Source organism: Felis catus, chromosome F1, assembly GCF_018350175.1.
Source record: "Felis catus isolate Fca126 chromosome F1, F.catus_Fca126_mat1.0, whole genome shotgun sequence".
Lineage (NCBI taxonomy): Eukaryota > Metazoa > Chordata > Mammalia > Carnivora > Felidae > Felis > Felis catus.
In genome coordinates, this window is record NC_058384.1 from 54528448 (window position 1) to 54552729 (window position 24282).

At 41.0% G+C, this 24282-nt stretch overlaps 1 protein-coding gene and 1 long non-coding RNA gene across 3 annotated transcripts in view; both read right to left on the minus strand.

Moving 5' to 3' along the window:
• The window catches only part of ESRRG (estrogen related receptor gamma), a 628903-nt gene that overhangs the window by 591170 nt on the left and 13451 nt on the right, over positions 1–24282 (minus strand). The window lies entirely within an intron of this gene.
• LOC123382773 lies at positions 441–20439 on the minus strand. Its single transcript, XR_006591676.1, has 2 exons — positions 18709–20439; positions 441–742 (listed from the first exon to the last, which is right to left on the minus strand). It is a non-coding gene; the product is annotated as an uncharacterized LOC123382773 (long non-coding RNA).

Consider the following 24282-nt stretch of genomic DNA (forward strand, 5'->3'; position numbering starts at 1 on the left):
ACTAAAAAAGAATCACAAGGGTTAACTTATACCAGTAGTCTCCAAACTTTGGGGCACACTGGAATCACGCTGGAGCTTTAAACAATCTTGATTCTCAATCTGTACCCCACAGCAATTACATCAGAATGTCTGAGGGTTGGAGTCAGGTAATGGTATATTTTTTTTAAACCCTAAGTGATCCCAGCAGACACCAATGTTTGGGAACCACTGGCTAATGCAGAGAAGTGGGCCTTTGGCCAGTGAGTTAGTCTAATTGGAGCCTGATGCTAATAAGGCACAAGTTTGGATTCGGGTCCAGGAGAGCAGCTCTTTACTCCTCCACAGACCCAGGATTCTTGCTCCTTCTCCTTCAATCCTCTTTGGCAAGCTCTTTTATAAAAGAACCCTAGACAGGGTAGTAACAGGAGACCGACTCATCCCAAGTACCAAAAAAGCAAATAGAAAAGCACATAAGACACCTGTATTTGTAGTACTTTACAATTTAGAAAGTGTTTTAACCCCTGATTTTATTTAATCTTCAACTTTGCACAGTTGGTATTATCATGCCCAATTTACGGACGATGAAACCAAAACCAAGAGAAGTTCGACTCGCTCAGGGAAAAGTGGCAGATTCAGGTCTCACGCTTATTCCAGAATGGATGCAATTTTCCTGGACCATGCAGCTCCAGAAACCTTACTGGTTGGCGGGGTCATATCCACATTGGAAGGATGGCTCAGAGCTATGGTCTAGCCACTCTGCCATCTTAGGAAAGGAGGCAAGAAGGGAGGGAGGGAAAGAAGGAGGGAGGAAGAAAAATATTTTAAATATGTTTGAATTAAATAGGTTTCTCTCCAGCAGGCTTTTCAAATTATTTAATATGCTAACAAGCACTGTAAATATCTAGAAATTATTATTTCCCAACTTATTGGACAGTGAAACCCTTTTTAAACTCAGCATTTCTTAGGACTAATGTCCCATGGGGTGCCATTAATAGCTGCTTTCCTCACCTCCCCCAACATTTGCTGAGTGTCACCCCTTCAGAGAGGATGCTCCCCGCCCCCACCAAACCCCCTATTTAAAACAGAAACACCACCTTCTTCTCCCCAGCCCAGTCCTCCCCACCTGCTTTCCTGTTTTGTTTTTCCCATAATCCTTAACACCTTCCAAAATACCTCACAGGTTTACTTCTTTATTTTGTCTACTATCTGCCTCACTCTGTCTATACGCTCTAATGAGGGCAGGGCTTTTTCTGGCTATTTTTTTCCCACCGTGATTTCACTAGCACCTAGAAGCGTACCTGGCCCAGAGTAGGTATTCAACAAGTATGTGTTAAAGAAATGAAGGAGGAAAAAAAAAAAAGGAATGAAGGAAGGGCCAAAGAGAAATGCTCTGTGGAAGAAATTCAAATAAAGGTACCTTCTCCTTAGGGTCCCTTTACAGATATCTTTTCTGATTGTAGTTATTCCTAGAATGCAATCGAATGGGGTGGATATGATCCCTACCTTACAAAAAACTAAAATTAGAATTAAAGCAATTAGACCTGTAAGCAGAGCAAAAAATTGGTTAAGCAAAAAGATTGTTAAACTGGAATTGATTCTTTTTAATTTTCTGTGTAATTATTGTGAGATAAAGTGTATACGGCAGATGTTTCCAACAGTATCTGGGAGACCTAACAGAAACATGGATGGCCATGCATTAATCACACCAAGGCCTAATGTATCAGGCCAGGAAACTATTTTCCACCTACCAAAACTATCCAAGCTGAGATATGAAACTTCAGCAAGCCCCAGATATAACAACGTTAATCACTGCCTGAATTCAGATTCCCCATAGGTCAAATCACGTTCTGAGAAAGGTTCCATAGAAGTCTAGTGGAAATCGGCCTATAGCTCAGGTGTCAGTAGGGTCCTCCCACCCCACTTCCCAAGGCCTCCGCCTTATAACCACACATGGCATCACTGTGGAGCTGTTCTCTATAAAGGTCAAAGTGCAATTCAAATATAAGCATGGATGATGACGGTCCATGGTGCTCAGAAAATGACCCAACTGGCCGATTCCTCTCCAAACACAAGAGTAATGATGAAGCAGAGAATACATACTAATAATGTTGCATGCATGCTCTGCTCCTCTATGTTTCCTTTTTATCCAGAAAAACCACATTTATGAAGGCAGGCTCTTTTAGTAATAAAAGTGGTGTTTATTAAACACATCAGAGTCTACAAATCCAAATGAGCAGTTCCCTACAAAATAGTCACTTGGGGAGGCTATGTGATGACCTCAGTGAGGCTGTGATTGCTTCAAACATTTTGGGAATTCCTCTTTTAAAATCACCTTCCTAGCTGTGAAAAGTCACAAGAAAACCAGTATCATTCTTTTACGGCTGCACTTTACGTAACAAAAATGCCACATTTCAATCCCAGTAGTCTTAGTTGGTCGGAGTAGTGGGTAACAAACTGGTTGCCCATCAGAATCTCCCAGTTTGCCAGACTGGCCCTGATTCACCATGCAGTAGGTCAGGGCTGGGAATTGGGATTCTGTGGTTGAGTAACCATCTCAGGTGATTCTGATGCATCCAATTTTCTTTGTGAACTGTGGGTGTATGTGCCTTGCTGCTAGGACACAGTTTGGCATCTGAACCACTGCCTGAGCCAATTAACTTTCCTCTACAGCCATGACGCCAAAACCTCTAACATCCAATTACTCATTCTCTTCCCCAACAACTACTGACCCCTTCCTATTTGTTCTACAAAGAGGAACTGTTGGCAAGAGAAAGCCCCAAATGAAAGAGTGTGAATGGTTAGGTCAAAAACATCCATGTTGGACACATCCTCTTTCTCGCCATTCTTTTTTGACCAACTTCATGGCTTCAACCTCTGCTTTGGAGACAGTCCAAAAGAGAATAAAAGTATAGGCAACAGAATAAAATTGCCTGGAGTCAAACTCTTGCTTGATCACTTAATCAGGTGAACTGGGACAAGTAACTTACCTGCTCTGTGCCTCAGTGTTCCTCATCTGAGATGTAACTAATCTGAGTACCTATATCCTAGGAATGCTGAGAGGATTGTGTGATATAATATATATTAAATATTCAGCACAGCACTCATAGTTTTCAGAAAATATTAACTATTATTTTTTAACTGTTTTTAGTACTTATGTGCTAATCATTCCTAAATTATAAATTCTAGATCTGAAATCCCAACCTCTTATTGTTTACCATTAATATATACATACCCATCACCATTTCAAACTTATCAGATAAAAACTTAAATTAAATATTGGCCTAACTTTTCAAATTTATTCTAGCATATTTGTTCTAATTTTGAGTCAATCTACCATTATCCATAGACTCATTAGGTACCAAACCAAATTTATCTCAGATTTTCTTCTTCTACCTTATGCTACCTCCCATGCCAACAAATACACATACACCCACCTGCACATTCACTTAGTTATAAAGTCTTCTTGATTTTACCTCAATGATTTTTCTTTCCACTTTGTGCGTGTGTGTGTGTGTGTGTGTGTGTACTTTAAACTATTGTTTATTACTATAGTAACTATTGTTACTACATGCCAGGTCTAAACCCTGTAGAAGCATTAATTCACATAAGTCTTACAGTAGCCTCATGAATTAAGTGCTATTATGATTTCCATTTTTAAAGATGTAAAACAAAGGTACAAATCAGTTAGGAAACTTGCTGAGGTTCAATGAGCAAGTAACTCTAGGAAAGGGGAGTCAATGTTGGCAGCATGGCACAGGGCTGTGCTCTTTACTACTACCTAGGACTACTGCTAATATTTTAAAAATAATAATATGTGTTGACTTCTCAGCACAATATGCCATCACAACAACCCTATGAAGTATACAGTGTTAACACTCCTCCTTTGTAGATGAGGATACGGGGACCCACAGAGTATGACCTGCCACTTCTCTAGTTTGGGTCCCCTTGTGCATTTCCTGGGCTAATGAAATTACCTCCCATCTCTTCTCTGCACTGCCTAGTTGAAATAGTACTGGGAAAATTGGATATTCACATGCAAAAGAATAAAACTAGACGCCTAGCTTACCTCATTCACAAAAAATAACTCAAAGTGAATTAAAGACTTCAAAGTAAGACCTGAAACCATAAAACTCCCAGGAGAAAACATAGGGAAAAATCTCCTTGACACTGGTCTCAGCAACAATTATATGGATATGACACCCCAAAAGCAAAGATCAACAGAACTATATCAAACTAAAAAGCATCTGCAGAGCAAGAATAAACAAAATGAAAAGGCAACCTATGAAACAGAGGCAGATATTTGCAAACCACATACCTGATAAGGGTTAATATGCAAAATATATGAGAAACTCATACAACTCAATAGATAAAATCAAAGAAGCCAATGTAAAAATGGACAAAGATCTAAACTGACATTTTTCTAAGAAGATATTCAAATGACCAACAGATACATGAAAAGAAGCACAACGTGACTAATCATTACAGAAATGCAAACCAAACCACAGTGAGCTATCACCTCGCACTTGTTAGAATGGCTATCATCAAAGAGACAAGAGGTAACAGTCTGGCAAGGAAGCAGGTAAAAAGGAACCCTTGCACACTGTTGGTAGGAACACAAAGTGATACAGCCACTATGGCAAACAGTATGAAGGTTCCTTTAAAAATTAAAAATAGAACTACCATACGATCTAGCAATTCCACTTTTGGGTATATATCTGAAGGAAGTGAAATCACCATCTCAAGGAGGTATCTGCACCCCCATGTTCCCTGTAGCATTATTTACAATAACCAAGACATAGAAATAATCTAAGTCTTCATCAGTGGATAAATGGATAAAGAAAATGTGACTGATTTTATGGATATAGGAAATTCTACCTTTTGCAACCACATGGATGAACCTGAAAAGCATTGTGCTAAGTGAAACACAGAGAAAGACAAATACTATATGATCTCACTTATATATGGGGAATATAAAAATGTGGAACTCATAGAAACAGAGACCCAGATTGGTGGTTGCCAGGGCTGAGGAAATGGGTGAAGACGGTCTAAGGATACAAACTTCCAGTCGTAAGATGAGTAAGTTGGAGGGATGTAATATACAACATGGTGACTATCATTAACAATACAGTATTGTATACAGTAAAACCTTGGTTTGTGAGCATAAGTCGTTCCAGAAACATGCTTGTCATCCAAAACACTTGCCTCTCAAAGCGAATTTCAAGAACCATTGGCTCAGTTGTGATCTTGTGACACGCGGCATCATGTACTACTGTTACCGCAACATGTTGCTCATTTATCAAATTAAAACTTAGTAGAAATGTTTGCTCATTTTGCGGAACACTCACAGAACAAGTTACTCACAATCCAAGGTTTTACTGTATTTGAAAGTTGCTAAGAGACTAGATCTTAAAAGTTATCACCACCACAAAGAAAAGAAAAGAAAAGAAAAGAAAAGAAAGAAAGAAAGAAAGAAAGAAAGAAAGAAAGAAAGAAAGAAAGAAAGAAAGAAAGAAAGAAAGAAAAGTAACTATATGAGATGATGTATCAACCAAGATTATTGTGGTGGTAATTTCACAATACATACATACATCAAATCATTATGTTGTATACCTTAAACTTACACAACGTTGTAAGTCAATTTTATCTCAATAAAGCTGGGAAGAAGAAAAGAAGAGAAAAAAGAAAAGAAAGCATTTCTCAGCAGAAGGGGAAATTTGCTGTGAGTAGGAAACTCCAAATAATATCGTTCACCATGGCTCCTGCCATTCTGTGTTGGGTGGATTTAAGTACTCAATCTGGAAGGCTTGGGTTGGAGATTTGTCTGGAAGCTTGGTTTGTACATAAGCAGTTTTTGTAAGTTTCTTAGATGTTTATTTGGGTTTGCTCGGAGGAAGTAGGGAGCTGATGGAAGAGTACAGGGCGAACGCATCCTCCTCCCTCAGTCACCCTCCCTCTGTGGGCAGCGCTGGAACATGAAGTGTCAAGGCCAGAGTGAGAGACAGAGAGCTCCTCAGCCGGTCTATGGGGTCTGGATGTCGTGCTGCGAGGGGAGGCAGCTACAGAATTCTGAAAGGGGAAGGACATGATCGTATTTATGTCAAAGAGTGGATTACGCAGGTGACTGATGCCACTCCCTGACTCCCAATCCTAAAGTGGCATGGCCTCATGCCCAAAGAAAGAATGCAATCTCTTCGGCATTCCCAGAAGACACATCAAGTGTAAAGATCTTGAGATGCCTGCATATTTGTTCTATTCTAGAAACAGCAAGCAGACCCGAGTGGCCGGAGCAGGAGCAGAAGCAGATGTGAGATAGGGTGGGGCACTGGCAAACGATAAGGAAAATGAACAGGGAAGCAAACCGATCTGACTTATTTGGGGCAAAAAAAATCACTATTTGCTCTGATCCTGGATCCCATCAATAAGAACACACGACCGTTCCCAGAACAGGGCTCTGCAAACATTCTCAGACACTGCTGTGCCCTCAGTGCCTGTTCTTTTAAGCGTCACGCATTCTTACATCTGTCACATACTTTGAGTCAAGAAGAAAACAAAGTCAAAGGCAAAACTGTCTTTTGTGTCCCCTATAGCCTCTGTGAACAGTTCTGGTGTAGACTGTGCATTTGGAGAGCCAGGTGCAGAGTGCTGGTACCTAGTGAGAGTGCGGTCACGTGGTGAAAGGCCTGGAAGCTGCTGTTTAATACGTAAATGAAAATGGAAGGGGAGCAAAGAGCTGCCACCATCAGCTTGCAGTCAGTCAACATGGTTGGAGTAGAAAGAGTCACAGAGCTTGTATTCAGAAAACCTGGCTTCTAGACTTGACTCTATCATTTACCAGCTGACTGGCCTCGGGCAGTTGAACTAGCTGAGCCTCATTACCTCATCCGCTCAATGCAGATGACTCCTGCCTCACCACATTGAGAAGGGAGGAGGGAGACATACATGAGACCTGAGGGGTAACACACGTTGTAAATGATAACGGGCTATGTGAGAGCATGACTTCATTATCTTTTCAGCTGACTAGTCCCCAAACAAGATCTCGAAGTCAGAGAAATGGAGTGTCTTGGAGTAGAGACGGTGATAAGAGAGAGCCTGGGGTAGCAGGTGTTAGGTGGCACAGGGTCACAGGGGCTTCAGGGTAAGAAGACAACAGTGACATCATCACATGATGAAAAGGAACATTCTTCCCATTCAGGATACATTTCATATCTGAGCTTTTGAAATTCTGCAATAAAATAACGGTTATATCAACTCTACAGTTTGAGAGTCATCATAAAAGTCCTCCTTACAGATGAGGTTTCTTTGGTGAGAGGCAAATCTTGGGGAACGTTCACATGATAGGTTACTCTCTAGGAAAGAGCTTTTGAAGGATTATGCGTTCTAGGTGGATTCAGTTGGGCAATTAAAGTAAGTGCAATATCCCATCTAGTTCTTAGTCCCTGTGACACTCTCATTCCCAAAGAAACCCAATCAGACCCACCAGCAAATTCAGCTCCATTCGAAGCATGATATCCATCCTGACCTCTAGTCGGAGGCAACTCAACGAGGCTAGATATCATGTCATTATCATCATTCTTCCAGTCTCTTGCTGACAGGGTCGCCTATCTCCAGTAACTGAACTCCTGGTTCCTATCGTCAAATCCCCACATTGCTCTAGGCATTACCCTAATAACCATTTTTTTATAAAAGCTATCAGATGTTGCATTCTTAGCATGGTTCACTCATGTGCTGAGTGCCTTACTATTTTTAACACCACAATAACCCTAAAAGGGAGGCACTATCTCAATTTCTTGACTTCACAGAAAGTAAATAGAGATTAAATAACTTGATCAAGATGATGAGTGAGTGGTGGGGTCAGGATGTGGACTGAGCTGTTCAACTCCTAAGCCTTAATCAGAATGGTCTGTCCTGGGTCCTGAATACTAGCCATGTGCATGAGTCCTCTCTAAAGCCTGGAGTCTGCCTGGATGGGTGCTGACCGTTTTCCCTTGGACAACTTGGCTGGCTGGAATAGCCATCACCTACCACTCATTGGGCTACCCTGATGCTGCTCCCATAGGAGTGCCCACCTGTCTCCATGGTAACATATTCTGTGCACTATTCTCCTGCTTAGACATCCTCCCCGGTCCACATGTGGACGATCAGCCCAGCACTTGCCCCATTCTAGCAGCCACCCCTAATCCCGAGTCTCACTTTTTCTAGCTGGTGATTTCCAAGCATGTGAAGCCATTAGGCTGTGTGACCTTGGAGTCTCCTACAGGGAAAGATGAGAGGTTTCATGAAGTAAAAACCAATAAAAATGCTCACCTTCACCTTATGTCACTTTCTAGATAAATACAATAAACGTTGATACCATATAATTATTTTAACAACGAAGCCAGTGGCTGAACCAGATTGTAGTAAATTCACTCGCTTTGTGAAAATTAAACATCAGTGCAACATTCCCTAATTGGCAACCAAAATGGCAGGCTTAATTGCTAAAGAATTAAAAGATACGTTTTCTTCCAACGACTAAAGAAAAAAAAATCTTGAAATTAGGTAAAAGCCTTCAAATGCAATAGCCCCTGAGCAATAGATTTCAAACAGTTTTCAAGCAAAGGAACCAAGCACTGTCTTTGAAAGTAATGGTAGGTGGAATCTCTCAATGTTAAGAGATCAAAGAGGGGCATCTCTGAGTGAATGGCAGTATGAAAGCTAGACCTCCTCTATATTGTCCCTCTCTGTTTCATCACACACTGCCCTCAACCTTGGCTAACACACACACACACACACACACACACACACACACACACCCCTATAACACCTGGTCTCAGTGGCTTTTAGGGTCATTTTTAAGTGATTCCATGACTATTTCCTGAAAGTAGTTAGTTAAGTATGAATTGAGATGACAAAGTTGTAAAAGACACTGGTGATTTTACTTTAGGATCTAACGGAAGATGAAAAATTCTGACTTGTGTAGATAAAGAGGCTCACTTTTCAGGAGAAAGGGTTTTTGGAAACAAACATTCTCTTCAGAGTCCCCCTGGTAACATCAACTATCCTGTTACAAGCTGCTTGGCCAGCTTGAAGTCTCACTGGCATGGGACACTTGGCTTTGAACTCTGCCACCCTCCCCCTGTGACCATCACCTCTCCTCCAACCTTACTGCCTTAGCCTTGACACCCTCCTTTGCCTGACTTTGAACTCCGCCAGACTCACTCCAATCACTCTGAAGTAGACAGTACTGTAAAAATCCTTCTTGGCAAACAACAGATTTTGCCCTCTTTTTATGCTTTTATCATGCTCTATATGACTACCTTTGTTTAAAATCTTGTCTCCTCTCCCTCGCCCTCAGTTTACCACCTGCCTAGAACTGAGAAATTTAAAAAACTAGAACAATTAAGAGAGTTTTAATAGATCTGGGTGTATTTATTAGACTGATCATTTTCCATATCCTCATCTGCTGGCAAGCTAGGCAGAGATATTACAGCAGAGCTCAAACATTGACTAATCTCAATATCCTCTGGCTGATGTTAATGGCCTGGCTTAACCTTGGAACTTGGAAGACATAAACAAGAAAAACTTGCCTCTGTGTTATGTTACATCAGAAAAATTAATGATAAGCACATAAAAGTACAGTAGTCTCCCCTTGTGTGAGGGGGTTATGTCCCAACACCCCCAGTGGACGCCTGAAACTGTAGATAGTGCCAAACTCCACATACACACTGCTTTCCTGTACATACATATCTATGATAAAGTTTAACTTCTAAATCAGGCACAGTAAGACATTAACAATAACTAATAAGACAGAACAGTTATAAATAACTAAGTCCTGTAAGAAACGCTATGTGAATGTGGCCTTTCTCTGTCTCAAAATGTCTTGCTGTACTGTGCTCATTCTTCCTGCGATGAGGTGAGACGATAAAATGCCTGTGTGATGAGGTAAGTGAGGTGAATGACGTAGGCGCTGTGATGGGACTTGGTGCTAGGCTACTATTGACTTTCGGATGCTTCCTCAGGAGGATCATCCGCTTGAACACTGCAGTTGACCGCAGGTAACGGAAATGATGGAAAGCAAGTCCCACAGCCAAGGGACACTACTGTACTTCAAGTCTTGTCTTCCTAAGAACACCTGATGAGATAACCCTTGCTAATGTTCCCCAGATTCTGCATAACTTCAACATTTCTGCCTTGGATTAACAGCTTAGGTCATACTCATTTTTATCAGTGGTGACATTACCCAACATTCAAGGCTCCACCGTAACTTACGCATGACAGGATCAAATGCCAGCGCTTCCTTCATAGAGGTTCCTGGGTGATTTCTAGTCATCTCCTTTAACTTGGGAGCTGAAACTCCTACATAAAATATGACACTTGTTTCCCCTTGGGCTTAGTTTGGAAAGTTTGTTTTATTAGTCAACAGACACAGGAAAAGGTTCAAGTTCTTCTTAACAGTTGCATTTAAATGCATATATGAGCATTTCATTGTAGATAGTACGGCTGGAAGTTCACAGAGAAGTTACCTATTAGATATATGGTCTGTTTCTAGGCCCTAACTTAATGCTCAAATGTATTTTAAAAACTCCCCTAAAATTCAGTGTGAGCTACTTATGCACAAGGGCCATGGGATTGGCCTCCATACAATTATTTAAGATGTTATAAAGAGTGTTTTCCATCTTTCTTATGCTTGGAAATAGTTAGATTTTATGACTGCTGAGTCAGAGCCAAAAAATATAATTTTATGCCATAAAATACAGCCTTTTCCTTTGGCTGTGGAAATTTATATGTACATATTTATGTGCTTATATAGATAAAAATCTTCATAAACAGAGTGGCCCATTTCAGATGAACTCTTCTTAAAGCAGGTCGTTCCCAACTCTGACAACATTACTGCTCTGCTTAAAAAAATTCAGTACCTCCCCATAACTTACCAAATTAAAAACAAATACCCAAACTGGCATTCAGGTCTCTACACAAATCTGAATGTTCTTCCCTGGCTTTTCTCCTAATTCTTTAACACAGACTCTTAACCTTTTGAAGCAAAACCGTATACAATGGCCTCCATGTCCAAACCTTTGATTCTGTATCAAACTCCACCAGCATTTCTATTTGTCAAAATCCCAGTCATCCTTCAAATTTCTTCTTAAATGCTACCGTCTCATGTCATTCCCCATCTCCACATATAATCATTCTACCATGTGGACTTCCATAGTTCATTATAGCTCTTTGATGGTATTTGCCAGAACTCTGTTGAATTAAATCAAATGGGTCTTTAAAAAACAACAACAACAACAACTCGCTACAATAACTTACAACAGATTGCACGGGCACATGATATCTGCTAGCCTATAACTCAAAATGTGGTGTGACAGTCTAAAACCCAGCAGATTTCGGATAACAGCAAGTGTATGCAAGCTGAGCATCATCTTGATTTCCCACCAACGTGTTCAAGAATGAATGTGTATAAACTAGTGAAGAAAATATTCCAAGAGAACTTGGTGGCACGGAATGGGAATTTCCTTTCATTCAGATGCCATGCAAGGCTGCTTTACATGGTCACTGAGGAAAAACACAAGGAAATGGGCTACATATTCTACAATCTCTTCCATGGACTCCTTTTCAACACCTACTGGTCCAGATCCACAGACCATCTTAAGCCAAGCAAGAAGTACAAGTCAAGGTCCTTTTTCTTTTCCTCACAGTCAAATGTATTCATATATGTTTGCTTGCTTATATTCTCGACTGAACTAGAGGAAACACCCAGTGGTTCTAAAGTATCATCAACAGAGCCTGGGAAATAGCAAGCTTTCTCAATTTTTAACAGTAGTTGAAAGGGATACTCTCGCCAGGTGCTGTAGCAAAACGTACTCACGCACTTTCTTAAACGACAATTTCCCCATATCACCAGACACGCTTGTGCCCTGCAGGTTGAACGAGGTTGCTTTCATCCACCTGGCCTTATGGCAGAGGGAACCAAGTACTATAGCTCAAGAAGTCCAAAGGCATCCAACGATCAAGAAAAAATTGGGGAATGGAGATAGGTGAGGTTAGCAAAGTTAGAAACAAAAGGCCAAAAGTGGAACAAAAGGCCAAAAAATCCCAAAGGCCAGTGGTTTAAATGGTCATAGTTCATGAATAGCTCTGGTATCAGTAAACTCTGAGCAGTTTTCATTTCTGGCTTCCAGAACACACCATAAAGGGTCTTTAAATTGACGTATGTGGATTCCGACCTTATTATGGGGTAAATTATTCTTATTCAATCAGTTTCTAATTCCAGGCCACCTCACCTAGCCTACTCCGTGGCTCACTAAAGAGCATTCCAAGATCACATCCTGGAGTTCATGTGGCAGCCTGTCCATCATGGTGGCCACAGATGACCACCACATGGCACAGAGCCTGCCTACACCACCCCATCCATGGCAGATGCTGGCAATCAGTCGTGGTGCCCTTTCACACACATACCAACCATGGCCTGACTTGTTCTCAACATAGCACTCTGAAAAGCAATCACCAGTTGATCAGAGAAAACTGAAACCACTATGTCACATGTGTAGTAAGGAAATGCCTTCAAATCACCTAAACTTGTTCATTTGGGTTTCCAAAATGTGATTGCTTTTCACCATATTGCCCTGCTGATTCACAGAACTTCAGCTTGCTGGTAACCATAGCAAACTCTGCCTATTTGCGTCTTCCATCATTTCATCCTCCAAACCTAGCTTACTGGCGACTACCGGGAATCACTGCCTTTGATTTTTGCTGTGATTTCTCAATTTCCAAGCCATTCGTGCAGCTGATCCTGAATTTTGCCCGACTCCTGGCTTTAGGAGTCCCTGTTAGGGTCTGCCCTGCTTCCACGCACATCTTTTCTTTAATGCCCCTCCTGGTTAGATGTCAAATGTCCAACTAGCTTCAGAAAAGTCCTGAATTTTTTTTTTTTTATTGTTTGCTCCAAGTGTGCAGCCATACAAAAAAAAAGTATTCTAGGGCTTGGTCCTCTTTTAAGAAGTAGCATAGAACTCAGTCACTGGGGACGAGGAGCCCAAGATGGCAAAAAGGCTGACAAAGACAAGGGCTTACTGAGATTGCCCCGGGCTGCCTGTTCCCACCACCCACCAACACCCACCACACACCTTGAGAGCCAGTAAGCCTCTGTGGCTAGCATAAGCTCAGCAGCCTCCACACCCCCTCCCACATGAGATATGACCACAGGGTTTTACCACTCCAGACTTCTTAGCACCCAGCTCTCCAGAACAAAAGGTCAAGATTTTGACACACTACTGTTAAAAGGTCACTGAGTCCTGGTAGAGACTATAAAATAGAATGGACTGTCCCACTGAAGTTAACAAATGGACCATTCTGACAAGGATTCACACAATTTCAAAATGTATGTGCAGATAAGTCCGTGGCATTCAAAATATGGGAACAATATGAATGAGCCACAGAAGAAAGAAGAAAGGCATCTTGTAAAGGTTTGCAAGATTTCACAAACTTACCTTGTCAGGGCAAAAAGCTTCTAGCAAGAAGCCTTCTCTGGATTGGAATTCTTTACGCACCTCCCCAGACCACACTCTCCCCTGAACAAGCTCCCAGATTTTCAGCTACCGGCTCTCCGAAAGCATGTCACCAATATCTCCCCCAAAGTGGGGCAGTTTGAGAGAGCTCTGATAATGAGTGTGGAAAATTAAAGATAGCCACAAATTATTTGTTTTTTCTCATTGAAAGGACAATAGCTCCACCCGTTGAACTTGAGCTATTAGAATTTAACAAAAAATGACACTCTGGGACTTCCAAAGTGGAATCATAAGAAACTATGCAGCTGTTATGTCGATCTCTTGGAACACTCTCTCTCAAGACATCCCCTCTTAGAATCTACGTACTATGCTGCGAGATGCCAAGGCACTAGGAGAAGCCACACATAGATGCTGTATGGCTAAGCTCCCAGACAATGGCCAGCATCAACTGTCAGCCGTATGAGTGACCCATTTGGAGTCCAGCTATGTCAGGGAACCGTAGCCCTAGCCAAAATTTGACTTCAACTTCAAAAAAGACTCCAAGCACCAACCACGCAGCCAACCTCTTTCCAAATTTCAGATCCACAAAATTATGAGCAAAATAAAGTGATGGTTTTAAGCCACTAAGTTCCAGCGTGAGTTTTCAGATAACTGCATATAACGGGTAAAATTTGTTTCCACAAGTAGAATCTAAGACGTGTTGCATTGGCTGGGGAAGCGTGTGGTGAGCACTGGCTGTTAAGGCCTCAAGGAGAGGGGTAGTGGGAGGTGGAAGAACCTCATGAAGACAGAAACTAGGGCAGAGGAAAATGTGTGGGAGGCTGCAGAAAAGGGCACCTGAATTAAGTACGGGCAGAACATTTATCACACTCTTGCCTATAATAATGTGAAAAACAAAAAACAGAAGTACCTAATGATCTTAAGGATATGACTAAGATTTCCAGGCAGAATGTTGAAAGTGCTATCTGGCTTCTTCTAGGTGCCTTTAGGAAAACTCAAGAAGACAGAAATGGATTAAAGAAAATACTGTTCAATTTTTTTTAGTGGAATTTAGATCCAGGGTTTGCTGGGTTTCACAGAAACATTCTCCCATTTCTAGTCTCTCTTGAAACAGGATTCTCAAAGCAAGAAATGCTTAATTGTGTCACGATAAAGATCAAATATACAGTCCATGTTAAGAAAGATTTGAACTTGTGCCCCCACAGAAATTTTCAGCTATGAAAGGGTTTTGTAAGGTTCTAAAAGCAAGTTTCTTAAACCTTCTCTGTTAAACAACAGAACTTCTAAGCATCTTAGGTGTTATTCTATACCAACCCCACACACAACTCAAGACTGAGAAGGATGTAAGGATGTATCTTGAAGGGATACATAGGTGAGACTTTTAACTAACAGAGTAAATGACAATAAGTCATAGGAAACCCATTTACTTTTAAGAGAATTGTATCAGGGGGCACCTGGGTAGCTCAGTCAGTTCAGCATCCAACTTGGGCTCAAGTCATGATCTCACAGTTTGTGAGCTCAAGCCTTGAATAGGGCTTGTTGCTGTCAGCTTGGAGACCACTTCGTATCCTCTGTCCCCATCTCTCTGCCCACCCCACTCAAAAATAAATAAACATTAAAAATTTTTAAGAATTTTATCAGTACAAGGGCTCAGAAAGACAATACAAAATGAAAAGAGGCTTTCAGGGGTGCCTGGGTGGCTCAGTTGGTTAAGCTTCCCACTTTGGCTCAGGTTTGAGCCCCACATCAGGCTCTGTGCTGTCAGCTGGAGCCTGGATCCTGCTTTGGATTCTGTGTGTCTCTCTCTCTACCCCTCCCCTGCTGGTACTCTGTCTCTCTCCCTTTCAAAAATAAATAAACATTAAAAAAAAAAAAAAAAGGAAAGAGGCTTTCAGACTCCCAACCCTCTACCGATAGCAAACAAGCTGAGAAAGCTCTTCAGTTACAAACACGGACCTCTTTTTGTTTATTTTTTTCATGAAGGCTGATTCAAAGGTGGAACAAACCAAGATAACAAAGGATAGAAATCAGATCAGAAAATCATTTTGAAGCAGCAAGACTGGACTTTAATCAGGGAACTGGCAACATGTGACCTTAATTTCAGAATTGCTATGGATCAGTAATGACTGTGTACCTCCCACTCTTCCTCCTCCTTTTTGAGTGGGAGTGTTTAATTATTTTATCCCCACACACCACTATATGTTGAGTGGAGAATGTAGGTGGGGCAGTAACTTATGTTTCAGTTCATAGGCCTTCAGATTGAGAGACCATTTTCAAGAAACTGCCCTCTGGGGAGCCCCATTGATGTGTGGACCTGATTTCATTGACAAAATCCTAACCTTTACACCAATGCTACAATGGGAAAAGTCTCTGGGCACCTTGGGAGAGAATGAGAGTATTTTTCATTTGGAAGAATATAATTAATTTGTTACTAGAGGGCAAACTGTGGTTGATTAAAGATGTCTGAAAATCCTTTGCTACTCCTCTCTTTGAGAATTTAGACTGAGCCTGGGTGGCACAGTCAGTTGAGCCTCAGACTTTGGCTCAGGTCACGATCTCATAGTCTATGGGTTTGAGCCCGCATCAGGCTCTATGCTGACAGGGCAGAGTCTGGAGCCTGCTTCAAGTTCTGTGTCTCCCTCTCTGTCTCTGCCCCTTCCCTACTCTCTCTCTCTCTGTCTCTCTCTCTCTAAAAAATAAATAAACATTTTTTAAAAAATGAATTTGGACCAAGAGAATAGTACCTCTAACACTGTTTAAAGATAAGGCTTTGCCCACCCAGATGACTCAGCTGGTTGAGCACCTGACTTCGGCTCAGGTCATGATCTCACAGTTCATGGGTTCAAGCCCCACATCACACTCGCTGCTGTCAGCCTGTCAGCACAGAGTCCACCTGGGATCCTCTGTCCCCCTCTCTCTGCCTTTCCTCTGCTTGTGCTCTCCCCTAAATAAACAAATTTTCTTAAATGGCACAAAAAGAAAAATTGTTGAAATTTGAAGTTTCGTGCTAGTTTGATATGTGAAAGTATAAATAAGTGCTAGAAAGAAGAACATCACCAGGAAGAAGCAAGAAGAAAACAATCAACATCCCCGTGGCCTAGATGCAGAAAGCAGTGAGAGCCTGTAAGCCAGAAAGATCCTATCGTCTTGCTATGCAGCAATTTGGGCAAGGCTGGAAGCAACGAGTCCTCCCAAACTGAGGTATCTCATGGCACCCATCTCCTGGTGAGAAAGTGTAGCCTTTACCGAAACAACGTGAAGTGCTTCTTCCTTTCACAAGATGATAGGTCATGAATTTACTGGCATTACTGATGACTTGGAATTCTTTCTGGATATAGCTCACTTGGACCCAATTTCAATTTATCTACTTTTCAAGAACATTCAAGAACATTTTCAAGACAACAAGATACACGGGCACTCATGCATGGAGATCTAAAATGTCAAATAGTTCACTGTGTCTTGTCTTCTCTGGAGAGATGTGTTGCCTGTGGGGAGATGAGGAGATGGGCAGTCACCCCATGATGCTGAGTGAGAGAGGTCTCTTGGTACGTCACCGTGAGCCTTCCCTCAGATTTGGGGGAAAATATGGCTGGGCTACAACTGTGTAAAACTCTCACTTGATGGAAGGAAGCTTAGAGTGCAGCATTTCTGAGTGTTCAACTTTTCTATCTTCCCCGCCAGACTGAGTAACTCGAGGGATATCTATTTCTCTTTCTTCTTTGGGCCTCCAGAACATAGCACAGTGCATGCCATGTGGCTGATATTTCATTTCAATAAATATCAATTGAAATGAAAAGAGTCTCATCTATGCATGTTCCAAAACAGCTCCTCCCTATGTGCTGTACTCACCCTCTCCAGGCATGATACAAAGTCAAATTCTATAAACTCTGACCTACAGGGCCCCACAGGATCCGTAAGCCATCCACCTCATAACCTAAACCTCTCTGATGCGTCTCCTATACTCGTCCTCTTATTCACTGTCCTCCTTGCTCGAACTACCAGGCCAGCTCCTCCCACAGCAGTTACTCCTCTGCAGTTACTGTTCCCCCTGCCTGAAATGCTCTCCCCGCAGACATCTGTAAGGATGACTTCATTCCTTCAGGTCACACTCAAATGTCATTTTCTCACAGAAGCCTTCCCTGTCCACCTGACCTCAATTTCACCCTCCCAAATATTTCATATCCCCTTCCCTTCATTTTCTTCAGAGCACTTACAGAGATCTTATATTCTGTATATTTACCTACTCATATCGTTTACCAAGTGTCTCTCTACTAGAATATAAGCTCCATGAACCCAAGAACTTTTGTCTGTTTCATTTGCTCCCCAGCACCTGGAACAGTGCTATTTGGCTGCTGTTTGATATAAATTCAATGAATGAATGAATGAGTTTATTGCAGGCTAATTTCCAACCCATGAGCTATTTCTCAATGGTACTTTTTGGTGTAAGTGGACACAGAGGGAAGAAAGAATGAATGAAAGATTTATTAATGTGTGTGTATGTGTGTTTTTTTTTTTCCCAAGATCCTGATCTCATACTATGCCTGTTAAAAGGTCTGCATTCTGTGTAGGTGTTATAGATAAAATACATTAAGACAGGCACGTTTCCATTTTATGGATATAAATATCTTAATTATCTTGAGAGAAATGTATGTATAAAGTCATCACCACAGATAACAGTGATTGCTGGTGGGTCCTAACTCCGGATGTCATCTCATTGGCAAGTTCCCAATTAGAATATAATGATTTGCTGCTACTTTAAACCAAACTAAAAACAACCCATGAGTTGCTTGATGTGTTTAAAGAAATGAGCTGGCTCATGCAGTATCTACTGGACTTACAATATTTATCAAAAAGCTGAATTTTTTGACCCTAATGATGCTTACTTGAAGTACGGCATGCTATTACATAAGATGATCATTATGTTTTACAAACTTATGGGAAAAGCAGTTCACCATAGAATTTTAATCCTCACACACTGAGAATAATTTTACTGAAGTGTAACTTAAATATTTTCTGTTATGATTCTGACATCATTAATGAAAAACAGAAAATAAAGGAGTCAGTCATCACGTTACTGAGAATGTGACAACCATTTGGATATTTTCCTTTTTTAAATGTTTTTTAAATTTTTTAATTTTTACCAAGCTGTACATTTTCTAACTTGCAGAGACAATGCAGGATAGTTATGACTCTGCATTTCTCTCCACATCATGCTGTCTGTCCTCCTCCTTCAATCACTTACCCATTGGTGTTTCTGTGGTGTCTCTCTCTCCCAACATCAGCCCACTGGGTCAGTGGTAAATATGGAATTGGCAAGAATCTCTAGTGCTAGAAGGTTGTGGATAAATTAGAAAATTTGAAGGCTTACAAATGGGATATGCAGTAACAGATTAATCATGGGAAAGTCAATCAACTCTATTAAGCCTCCATTTACTTATCTATAAAATCGGGACATAAAGAATGCTTAACTCATAGGGATTTCAAAGTGCTTTAAGTACCACACCATTGATTTTCATTTATATACAGCAGTGTATATAGAGAAAGAAATCATAGTGGTTAAAAATACTGGCTTTACAATTTACCGTAACTGAGTTCAAATCCTGATTCTGGTACTAAACGACCTTCAGGAAGCTACATTACCTCTCTTAGCCTATTTAGTTACATATAAAATGGAGACAATACTTTATGAAATGTTGCGAGAAGTCAAATAATTTTTAAAATTAAGCAGAATTAAAGAATTAAGTGGAATTAAAGTTCTTGTGATAGAGTAAGCACTCAATAAACAGTTTTATCATTATAATTGTTAATAAACCCATTTCCAAGCCCAGCCTGGTAAATTTCCTTTGGTTTTCTTGTCACCAAACTAAATTGTCTTCAGGTCCTTACCCTTCACTAAATGACACCTAGATCTTCAACTTCTCTAGAATATTTTTTGATACTCACAATACTCTTAGAGAGTATTTATAGACAGCAGTCTTTAAAATAATTCCGTCAAGCAGATGATGGATAGTTAATGCGTCACCAAAAAGTTCAAAATTCTTTATGTGTCACCAAAAGTTGTACTGGCATTGCTTTCACAAATTTTTGCTCTACAAAGCCCACATCTGAGACATCTTCCTAATGTAGTAACAGTAGCTAGAAATTATTTAGCACTTACTGTGTGCCAGACCCTGTTCAAAGCACAGGATACTTAATTCCCCCACAACCCTGTGCAGTAACTGTATTACTAACCTCATCGTAATGTGGGGAAACTGAGAAACAAAGAGATACATCTAGCTGGAAGACCAAGGTTATCACACAAGGAAGTAGGTAAGGGAAGAAATGAACCCACACAGTCTAATTCTGGATCCTGCGCTCTTAACCACTCTACTAAACTTCTTAATGCGAACACCAACAGTTCTAAGACCTATATTCAGCTTGGCCAACCTTGCAGCCTGACGTTCTTGGCGACCTGCCAGGCCTACACTTTACATTGTATAGACCTGGCCTCAGAGTCTGCAGCTGTATTTAGTCATGCTTGCCACAGCCAGTCATTAAAATCGATATGATTGGGCCATCAGTCACATGATACTCTATTCTGATTCTCATCATTAACATCTACAGGAAAAAAACTCTGGGTTCATTCAAGCCAAACACTAACTAGCCCCTCTGCTCACATTAGATAGGGATTATGCAATCTTAAAAACAAAGAAAATGAATCACACAAAAATGCATAGAACAGGGAAAAACACCCACTTTGGTCTCAGTCACCTTCCTATTTCATGTGGGGGTAAGACAGGTATAAAGCCTTAAGTAATATAGCTGACCCTTGAACAACACAGGGGTTGGGGAGCCCACACCCCCATACATCAAAAATTCACATTTTTGACGCATGGGTAGCTCAGTCAGTGAAGATCAACTCTTGATCTCGGCTCTGATTGTGATCTCACTGTTTGTGAGTTGAAGCCCCACATCAGGCTCTGTGCTGACAGTGCAGAGCCTGCTTGGGATTCTCTCTCTCTCTCTCTCTCTCTCTCTCTCTCTCTCTCTCTCCTCTCCGCCCCTCCCCACTCCCTTCTCTGTCTCTCAAAATAAATAAACATTAAAAAAATATGTAAAAAAATCCACATATAACTACCCATAGCCTACTGTTTACCAGAAGCCTTACTGATGACACAATTAACACATATTTTATATGCTATGTGGATTATATACTGTATTCCTACAATAAAGTAAGCTAGAGAAAATGTTATCAGGAAAATCATAAGGATGAGAAAACACATTTGTAGTACCATATTGTATTTATTTTTGAAAAGTGGGCCTGCACAGTTCAAATCTGTGTTGCCCAAGGGTCAACTGTATGGATTCCTAATAAAACAATAAGGGATGATTTATCCAATTTCAGGCTTAGAGTACAAAAACTTCTCATTCTATTCTGGGTTACTGAAACTGAAACAGCACCATGAACCACTGTGCAAAAACTGAGTTCCAACAAGGCCTTGTACAAGCCAATTTGAAGGGGCCCACGTCCCAAACACATTTGGGGCATTTATAGACTTAGCTTTGTTTTACTCTAGATAGAGGCTGTTTGTGTCATTGGTACTAAATTCAACAGATTCAAAATACCGTTTTATCGCTCTAACTGCAAGAAACAGTAGTAGCCCTTCCACATTAATCCCTTCAGATCCATGCTGTGAAAATAACCCAGCAACAGACCATGTAAATGTCTGAATCCCTCTCCAGATCTGCCCTAATGACTGAACGCCTAACTCCGATATAAAATTGAAAGAGAGTAAAAAAATAAATAGGTTACATTTCTTTTGTATCTGCCAACCCCTTTCCAGTAGATTCATTTTAATTTCATTTAGTCCTACGACATAAAGGCATGGTTCGTTTTCCAAGTATGATCTCTGTGCTTTTCTTGTAGCTTGGCTAGGTTTGATTTACTTAGGAGAGAATGTCCCTTGAGTAAACATTACATGGTTTTAAAAATAACAGAAGCATTATTTGAAACAAAGGTTGAATTGGAAAGTAAATGTAAACTTAAGGTTTAATTACATGTTGTGTCATAATGTAACTTCTTAGCCAGGGATTTAAAACACTCTACAACTGAGCACTAACTTGCCTTTCCAGTATTTTCTTGCCCTTTTTACTGACGTGGGAGAAACTGTGTGGACTTTGGGGGTCAGTTAGTCACAAACATTTACTAAGAAAATATTATGTACAAATTAGAGTCATAGGTACCAGGGGGCCCAAAAACGAGTAAGATTATTAATAATAACGTAAATCCTGCTCCATTCCTTTGAAAAGTTCAGTTTAATAAAAAAAAAACACAAAAGTAATTGTAAAGTAGTATACGTGAATACAAGTACACTTAATATACAATGAAATGACTCCTGGGGCGCCTGGGTGGCTCAGTCCGTTAAGCGTCTGACTTCAGCTCAAGTCATAATCTCATAGCTTGTGAGTTCGAGCCCTGCGTCGGGCTCTGTGCTGACAGCTTAGAGCCTGGAGCCTGCTTCGGATTCTGGGTCTCCCTCCCTCTCTGCCCCTCCCCTGCTCATGCTCTGTCTTTCTCTCTCTTTCAAACATAAATAAACATTAAAAAAAGAATATACTTATTAAAAAAAAAAAAAGGCTCCTCCTAGATATCCCCATGGCATCTCATGTTCAAACTCACTCCAAACTAGTTTTCTTCTAGTGTTCCTTATCTCCCTGACTGGCTTTGTCATCCATCCAAGAACACAGGGACCATCCTCCATATCACCTTCTCCCTCATCTACCATACCTAATTCTAAATATGAATTATTTCATCCCTGTTATCACAGCCCTAATTCAGCATATCTGTATATTTTCCTTGAACTAACAAGTCGAGCATTATTCACTCAGCTCACTCTCAAACTCATTCTTCACACATTAGCCAGGATGAATTCTTTCAAAACACAAACGACAACCCTGACCATGATCTTCTCTTGCTCATTTTATACTGGCTTTCCCTTCCTCTTAAAGAGACTCCTCCTTGACATGGCCTATGAGGTTCTTCAGGGTCTAGCCCCTACTTACTTCTCCTGCCTCATCTTGTACCTCCTCCCTCCACCCATGCCCCCACCGGACCTGGTCTTTTTTCAACCCTTTCACATATTCTGATGGTGTTCAGGACATGCTACCCCAAAATATGGTATCTTGACATACTGAATATTTTAAGCTGAAAGAGTGTGAGCAAACAGCGGAGCAAGAAGGCCTCTCTGATCTTCCCTCACGCTTCTCCCCTGACGCAGATCAGAACCTCGTGTGAGAGGTGCCCTCTCTGTACCCACAGGAAAGAAACATTCCTGTGTCCAAGGTGGAGGGACACCAGGAAGAAATCAAATGAATAGGCCTTGTTTTTCTTTCCCTCCATTTACTACACTTAGCTCATACTCTTTGCCTTGTATCTTTCCATGGCTTTCCACTCAAACCTAGCACAAAAACATTCAGGTCTAATCATTTCTTTGGATCTTCATTTTCTCATGAAGGTTCCCGTGTCACATTAAACTTAGATTAAATAAATGTGTGCAATCTTCTGTTAATCTGTCTTTACCAGTTTAATCTTTCAGTACCATTCAGGAACCCTAAGAGTATCAAAGGCAACTTTTTCCTCTTCTAGAATCCCAAACTCCCCCCTAACATAAAGGTTCTGTACACAGTTCCCTCTGCCTACCTAATTCACTGTTCCTTCCCCACTTAAGCGCACTTCTTCGCTGGTACAAGTCCCCTGTTCTCCCTGACCAAGTTAAATTCTCGTACTGTGGGCTAATCATTGTGCCCTTTTGTTCATTTTCATAGCTATGTATCATAGCTCTCATTTTATGTTTGTGGGGAATATCCAATCAATTTCCAACCCTGCCATTAGACTTTAAGCCCCATAAGGGCAGGGACCATATCTACTTCTCCTCATCACATCCAATGCTTAACACAGTGACTAAAAGGGACAGATATTCAATAAAATCCATGGAATAAATGAAACAACAAGGAAACAGTGATGAACTCTGCCTAGGGAAAGTTGGGATAATGCCACGGAAGAGGTGTCAGCTGTGTCCGGTGTTGAAAATACATAATGATTCATTAGGCAGAAGGAACACATGAGCAGAGACACAAAGAAATGAAACAGTTTGACATAGCTCAGTATAACTGAAGCTGTGGGTGTGATCTGTTTGGAGGAGGGGAACAGTAAAGTGTCAGAAATGAGGCTGGAGAGACTCAGGGACTAACCCACAGAGAGCCTTTTGTGCTCTGCAAAGCAATTTGGACTTTTGCCATGGGAAATCACTGAAGGGTTGTAAAAAGGGAGTAAAATGATCATCAGATTTGCATTTTAGAAAAATCACTCTCATGGTAGTGTGAAGGATGTCCTTGATAGGTTGATATTGGAGACAGGGTGACCAGTTAGGAGGCCATCCTCCAAGTCTACGTGAGAGATGAAAAAGGCACAAACCAAGGCAGTACTCGGGGGTTAAGCAGAGCAGGCGGCTTCGAAAGATATTTAAGAGACGAAAGTGACTGATAACGGAGAGTAAGGTAAAAGAAAAAGTCTAAGTATACTACCGTGGTCTCTGGGCATGTGGGAGGGTGGTGTGGCCATTAACCCAGTTAGGGAGTACAGGACGTGAACTCAGTTTGGATAGATAGGTGAGTGTGTTTCTAAACCAATGAAACTTAATATCTGAGGGCCTTCATGCCAGAACGATGGTGTCCCCCAACGTCCTTCTCCTCTTCCGTCTAATGCAGTTTCAGCTGAGCACATAACCACCTTGCAGCGACCGCACTATCTAGCCTCCCTATGTGCACATGACTGAGT